General features: G+C 35.2%; 1 protein-coding gene across 1 annotated transcript in view; it reads right to left on the reverse strand.

The window, feature by feature from the left end:
- Positions 1-5,963, reverse strand: part of LOC110450842 — a 44,480-nt gene extending 38,517 nt beyond the window's left edge. Inside the window, exon 1 of the mRNA XM_021498614.1 lies at positions 5,783-5,963. The gene's annotated coding sequence lies outside the window, so the exon portion shown is untranslated. The remainder of the gene's footprint in view (positions 1-5,782) is intronic.
- Between the last annotated feature and the right edge of the window lie 2,133 nt (positions 5,964-8,096).

The raw sequence follows: 8,096 nt of genomic DNA on the forward strand, positions 1-8,096 counted from the left end.
CCCCCCCACCCCCGCCTTTGGCACTGGCTATCTGTCTATGTGTGTGTATGCAGGTGGCTGTGGGTGCGTCCATGCGTGCAAGTTATCTCTATGATAAATGTAATTGTCTTTTGTGTAGATATGGAGACTGAATGATGGTTTTGGCACTGTTTTAATATTCATTTAATGAAAGAATTAAAAATTTAAAGCAAAAATTTAAATTTAAATTCTTAAAAAAACTTAAGTTGAAGATTAAAATAGTAAACACTTTATTTGAGTAAGTGGAGATATTATTCTACTTCATAAATCACTTTACAGAATTGAAATATCACACTTTTTTTCAGAAGACATGATATTTTCCCTGACCCTTGTAGTTAGAAATACAGTGCAGAAAATGTCTGTCAAACTCAGCACAAAATCACAGTATGATAGGTTTTTTTTTAATTCATCATAACTTCTGTTTTATATGTCTTAAAATTATGCGGTTTTCACCAACACGTTCCAAATTGCTTACAGTTTCAGGAAAAAATTACCTTCAAATATAAAAAAAGGTCCTATAATAGGACTGAGGTCACAATTAAATGCTTCCGGGTTCAGTGTAAAAGTGTTTGTGTAAAAGTTTGGTGTTAAAATACTGTGGAAATATCAATCTAACAATTTCTGTGTCAAATATTTATATTGTGCATTATTTTTTTGTACAGGGTGCTGTGTGAAAAGTCCTGTGTTTACCTCTACCCCTGACCCGGAAGTTTATTTTTGACATTGGTGACACATGCAGACGATTATCTCAAGAAAAGGGCCAACGCGCTATGTTGGAATTTTGATATCTTACTCCCAAGAGGTCGTCTTGACCAGGTTAGATGGAAAGTTTGGAGTAAACCGGAACACCAAGCGAAAATTCGCGTGGTCAGGCAGGCGACCCCATACCTTTTCATGTCCAATCAAGGAATCGAACCCTAGTAGCCTTGGTGTGTTATCCACTACAATTCAATTCAATTCAAGTTTATTCCGGGGGCCTTACGACCCATGGACATACATAAATATAATACATAATATTACATACATATTTGGAGGGTGATCTCTCATGACATGCATACAGAACACAGAAAGTAACATATACATGTCTGTATACGATACACAAACAATATACTAACAGAGACGGGAGGTAACTCCTCGGCAATGTTATCTTGATTGCGATTACATAAATGCCAATTATTACTAAGTTTAATGAATATACATTTTATACCATTAGCAATAATACTTGTATTATACTGACAGACAGACATACAGACAGAGACAGACAGACAGACAGACAGAGACAGACAGACACACAGACAGACAGACACACACACAGAGACAGACAGACAGACAGACACACACACACACACACACACGCACACACACACAGAAGTATAAGTAATAATTATTTTTCAGTCTAGGCATGTTTTTCTTTGCATTCGAAATGATACTTGAAATACATATGAAAGGTGTTTAACGATAACATTCGCTTTTAGCCAAAGTATGTTTTTCTTTACTTAACGACAGAATGCCAAGGTCTACATGGTTACAAAACATACCTATTGCATACGTATTTGGAGAGTGATCTCGCATGACAAGCATACCGAACACAGAGAGTAACATAAACATGTATGTATAAAATACATCATAAACATAATAGTACAAGAAAAATTAACTTAAGTTAAATTTAACTTAACAGACATATTTTGACGGAGATGAGCCAATGTTACCTTGAATGGGATTACATTGGTACTGAATTAATCTACCACTTATGTTCCACTTATTGATTAAGTTTAATAATACATATATGTTGTACAACATCAGCAATCATACTACTATTATACAGACAGACAGAAGTAAAAGTAATAATTCGTTTTCAGCGATGTCATGCTTTTCTTAGAATTCGAAATATACCTGAAATACATATGTGATATATATATCGATAATATTCACTTTTAGCCAAAGTGCGTTTTTCTTTTCTTAAAGGCAAAATGAATGTATTTTCCAAGATTATTTAGTTCCTTAACATTAGTTATACTTAACAGTTGCACAAGTTTGAAAACGCTAGGTGATTTATAATAATACCTTTTAATATACCTTTGTCTAATTTCTATATAAAATGGACATTGCAGTATAAAATGGAACTCATCTTCAATTTCAAAACTTTGGCAACATTCACATATTCTGCGTCTCTTATCAATGTTGTGATAGCGGCCATTTTCGATTTTTAACTGGTGTGATGACAATCTAATACTGGCTATAGATTTTTTATATATATTATCAAGAGGTTTCAGTAAATAATATTGCATGCAAAAATGATCAATTAGATGTTTGTATAGGTCACCTCTGGCAGCATTTATAATTCTTGCTCTCATTTCCTGGGTGTAACAATCTTTAAATCGTTGTTCTACTACTTTGTACATATTTCCATTTATAGCATCACTAGTCCAAAAGTAAGATAAACCAAGTTTATCTAGTTCTTGTTTAATATTGTTTATCCAATCATCATTCATTATTAATCGCTCTTCTAAACATGTGGCCAATATACAATTTTTGGATTCTTTTAATTTTAACCAGTATTTTATAACTTTTAACTTTCTATTTATGTAACGTGACTGTCTACCAAGCTCGTAATATACAAAATCAGTACCTGTACTTTTTTTGACACCAAGCAATCGTTTACAAAACCCAGAATGGAGCTTTTCTATCTCTGGTGCTTTGTGAAAGCCCCATATCTCGCTTCCATACTCGAGTATGCTGTTGACATATGTATCAAACACTGAACATTTTGTACTAATATTGAAATTATTTTTNATCTTGGTTTTGGGGATATGGAGTTTTAACTTCCATTCTAAGTTATATACATATAATGAATCTAAAGGTTTCTGCAATGCTTCTGGTGTCTCCGCAATCAATGCGGTGTCATCGTCATACATAAGTAAAAACAAGTTTAAGAGACCTATTTCAATAGATGGACAATTTTCAGTGATAAATTTCATTTCGCAATCATTTACATAGAGGCTGTATAGAATCGGTGACAGAATTTCTCCCTGGAACAAACCGATTTTGTTTGGGTAGTACTCTGATAACAAACCATTAAATTTTATACATGATTTTACATTTTTATATAGCGACTGAATAATTTTCAACATTTTCCCTTTGATTCCATGTTTTATGAGTTTAGACCACAAAAAACTTCTTTCAATCAAATCGAATGCTTTTGTGTAATCTATAAAGCAACAGTATAGTCTCTTTTTCGCTTTTAATGTTTTAGTAATTAAGGTTTGTAATGCGAAAATGGCGTCTACCGTCAAAAAACCAGGTTTGAATCCAAATTGAGCATCGGTAATTATATTATGTTCACTATCCCATTTAAGTAGCATTTGATTTAACACTCCAGTATATAATTTGCCCAAACAGCTTAGTAATGAGATGCCTCTGTAGTTGTTAGGGTCATCAATATCTCCCTTTTTATGTATTGGAACAACACATGCTTTGGACCAGGCTTCCGGAAAATACCCGGATTTGAAGACATTATTGAATATTTTAGTTATACATGGTAAAAGTTCATTTTTACAATCTAAAAATAGCTCATTTAGGGTTTTGTCTTCACCACAGCTTTTGTTTCTTTTTAATCTTCTGATTGCAACTACAATTTCATCTTCTGTTATAAGTTTATCTAACTCTTCATAATCTGCCTCACAGTTTTCTTCTATAATATCTTCGGTACTTTCAGATTGTCCGATATTAAGATTTTTAAAGTGAGATAAAAAATCATCCAAGCCAATATTTGATGAAGCAGCAGAAACAGGGTTTTTTCTTTTACCAAAATATTTATAGAATTGTCTAGGGTTGTTTCGTCTGACTAATTCTAACATATCACCTTCGTATCTCTTATATTCTCTCTTAAGCCTGTTTTCTAATATTTTGTAAGAGCGTTTCCTATCTATTAGAACTCTGTGGTTAGCTAGTGACTTATCATTGTTAAAGGTTGTCAGAGCAGTTTTGTATTCTCAATGCCTATTTCTACACTCATAAGTGAACCATGGCTTGTCATTTTTGACGGGATTGTTTTTCTTGTTACTAGATATAACCCACATGTCTGTACATGTTTTACATCACAATAAGGCATAACAACAGCATTTACCAAACTACAAAAATGTCGACCATGTCGTCAACATCACAATGCGTTTTAGCGTTTATTTCACTAACTCGTCCTAAAGCGATTTCATTTTCTACTAATTTCGTTTTAATCAATTCCCTGTTTTCATCCTTCCATTTGACAAAATCGCTTGCAACTCTTGACTTAGTGTTTGTATTCTTTTCGCAGTATTCGTAGTTTGTTCTATAATTTACGCTAAAACACAATGGAGAGTGATCAGAAATTGTTGTGAAATGACCCACAGAAAAGTCACGAATATTACTAAACTTACCGGTTTCTGCTAAAACATAGTCAATTGTACTGGTTCCGTTGTGACTACAAAAAGTAATACTTCCCTTTTTATCGCCAGAATGGCGACCATTGACAATACGGAAACCAGAAGCAATACACATAGACAATAATTTTCTACCGATATTGTTGACATACGTATCGGCGTTCTTACGTGTGATTATATCCTCATCATTATTATAATTCAACATTTCAACTATGTTCAACAGAGAATCATTTAGACCATCATTTACTATGAGATCGTATTTACAACCTGTGCGAGAGTTTAAATCGCCAGTAACATATACATCACCCCTCTCTTTGTATTGGGAGAGCAGCTCTTCCAAGATTAAGAAGAGGTCTATATTGTTTTCATTTTGATAGAATACACTATTCTCTGGAGGAAAATAACAGAATATAAAAGAAATATTGACATATTGTTTTGAATATTTAAGCATTACAATGCTATTATGGATTTGATATTCGAGAGATAAATTGTTTCTTAACGATTGTTTGTAGAAGATAACCATACCTCCACCTTTGGTTTTCCTTGTAAATGAAAATTTATAATAGCCTGGTATATCAAAACGCGATGTTGAAGCGTTTTACGTCAAAGTTAAAATCAGCTAAACATACACATCGTAATCGTAGCGCGTTACGTCAGAACTAGAATAAGTTAAAGGTACGCCAATAAAAACGTGTTGGGTAACGTCATAATTTGATTGTGATATTAATGCATAAATTGATAACGTAACTCATTGCAAAGGAACCTGAATTAGTTAAAGGCGCACAATATTGTAGCGTATAACGTCAGAACTGAGGTTAGTTAAGGGCGCACAATATTGTAGCGTATAACGTCAGAACTGAGGTTAGTTAAAGGCGCACAATATTGTAGCGTATAACGTCAGAACTTAGGTTAGTTAAAGGCTCACAATGATAATGCTGATATAAAATTATGGATATTTTTGTTTTCTCTTTTTCCGACTTCTGAAATTGGTATTTACAACTCTGTGAGATGACACTATAGCGCGGCCACATCGTCCGTGGACGATCTTCTTCATATGAAGCTAGCTGTTTTGAGGACATAGAAACCCCGAGAACAAACTTATTTCAAGGTACAAAACTTCTCTTATTATCCGACATGATATAGTTGAAATTTCCTTAATGAGTAGTACGTTATCAAATTTTGTACTTGTCATTTCCGAAACGAAAGTAGCTAGATTTCTAGGAAGCTCTTCGTCTTGTCCATTTATAGGGCCCCTATGCCCCGATAGGAGTCATATTTTTCTTTCGTTTACACTACAACATCTAAGACAATAAATTCTATAGGGATTTGAAATTGAATATCCTTCTTACCAGCAAGTTGGTCTAGATGTACGATTAGAATCCTCGTTCGTGAACGTTTCCGTCCTTCAGGTACCACATATAACAGGATGCATCAGACCATGTTGGCTGTAGAATGAAGCTTCGGCTCCTTAATTTATGAGAGGGATGATAGTTTATCGTAGAACACGTCAGATGTTTCATAGAATTTTGGTTTAGGTGATTTTATGTTAGAATAAGACAGGATTTTTCCTAATTAGTCATGGCTCGAGTAGTTATGCAAAAATCTTCCTTATCGGCGACATCGTTTACGCTACGGATACACTCATCATCCACACGCGAAGAGATCTTTTCCGGTATAACATAAATTTCAGAAAAATCACTTCAATTGCTGTTATGTGTATTGGCAATAAACCACTGTCATTGATGATAAAAACTTATCTTTTTAAAAAGATAAGCAACAAGAGGTTCACAATGGTGTTTGAACACAGCTATTTTAGCCTTGTAACCACGTACAACGTACGTGTGTGTAATATGTTATATACTACATGTATTAGAGGTGTCACACTTTGTCAGATATAATCAACAACGTGAGATGTAATACTCTGGGTGAGTTGTTATCTCTGTGATATTACTTATAACGTGAGTGAGATGTTTTAAACCGTTATATGTCGTGCACCGTGAGATGGCATACACTTTGAAAAATGCGATGCATTTTGAGATATAATAAAGTTTGTGCGATGTCGGACACTGTAAGATGTTATCTCTCTAAGATCTCATACACCTGATATGTCTCACACCGTGCTTGAGATGTCTTACACCGTGATATGTCTTACACCGTGATATGTCTTACACTGTGAGATGTCTTACACCGTGCGTGAGATATCTTTCACCGTGATATGTCTAGCACCGTGAGATATCTAACACTGTGAGATGTCTTACACCATGCGTGAGATGTCTTACAACGTGAGATTTCATACACCTTGAGATGTCTAACACCGAGATATGTTTTACACTGTGAGATGTCTTACACCGTGAGATGTCTTACACCGTGATATGTCTAGTACCGTCAGATGTCTTACACCTTGAGATGTCTTACAATGTGATATGTCTTACACCGTGCGTGAGATGTCTTACACCGTGAGATGTCTTACACCGTCATATGTCTAGCACCGTAAAATATGTCTTACACCGAGAGATGTCTTACACCGTGCATTATATATCTTACATCGTACGTTAGAAGTCACATACCGTGAGATGTTTTACACCGTGAGATATCTTACACCGTGAGATATCTTACACCGTGAGATGTCTTACACTGTGAGATGTCTTACAACGTGACATATCTAGCACCGTGAGATGTCTAACACCTTGATATGTCTTACATTGTGAGATGTCTTACACCATGCGGGACATGTCTTACACCGTGAGATGTCATACACCTTGAGTTGTCTTACACCTTGAGATGTCTTACACCGTGAGTCTTACACCTTGAGTTGTCTTACACCTTGAGATGTCTTGCACCGTGAGTCTTACACCTTGAGATATCTTACACTGTGATATGTCTTACACCGTGAGTGAGATGTCTTACACCGTGAGATGTCTTACACCAAGAGATGTCTTACACCGTGATATGTCTAGCACCGTGAAATGTCTTACACCGAGAGATGTCTCACACCGTGCGTTATATGTCTTACACCGTACGTTAGATGTCTTATACCGTGAAATGTCTTACACCGTGATATGTTTTACACCGTGAGGTATCTTACATCGTGAGACGTCTTACACTGTGAGATGTCTTACACTGTGAAATGTCTTACACCGTAAGATGTCTTACACCGTAAGATGTCTTACACTGTCAGAAGTCTTACACCGTGAGATGTCCTACATTGTGAGATGTTTTATACCGTGAGATGTCTTACATCTTTAGATTTCTTACACAGTGAGATATCTTACAGCGTGATATATATTACACCGTGAGATATCTTAAACCGTAAGATGTCCTACATTGTAAGATGTTTTATATCGTGAGATGTCTTACACCGTGATATATATTACACCGTGAGATGTCCTACACCTTGAGATGTCTTACATCGTTAGATGTCTTACACCTTGAAATATCTTATACCGTGATATGTCTTACACTGTGAGATGTTCTACACCTTGAGATGTCTTACATCCGAGGTCGTGTTGTCCGCCAATCTTGATTGGTTTAATTTTTTTATCAGTAAAACGAACATCAGTTCGAGTAACGGAGAATTATGTTTTTCCAAAAAAATAAAATAAGATGCATATGAAAATAATAAGGTATGTGGTCAAATGGCGCAGTGGATAGCTCAGTTGCCTT

Source organism: Mizuhopecten yessoensis, unplaced genomic scaffold, assembly GCF_002113885.1.
Source record: "Mizuhopecten yessoensis strain PY_sf001 unplaced genomic scaffold, ASM211388v2 scaffold5519, whole genome shotgun sequence".
In the NCBI taxonomy this organism is placed as follows: domain Eukaryota; kingdom Metazoa; phylum Mollusca; class Bivalvia; order Pectinida; family Pectinidae; genus Mizuhopecten; species Mizuhopecten yessoensis.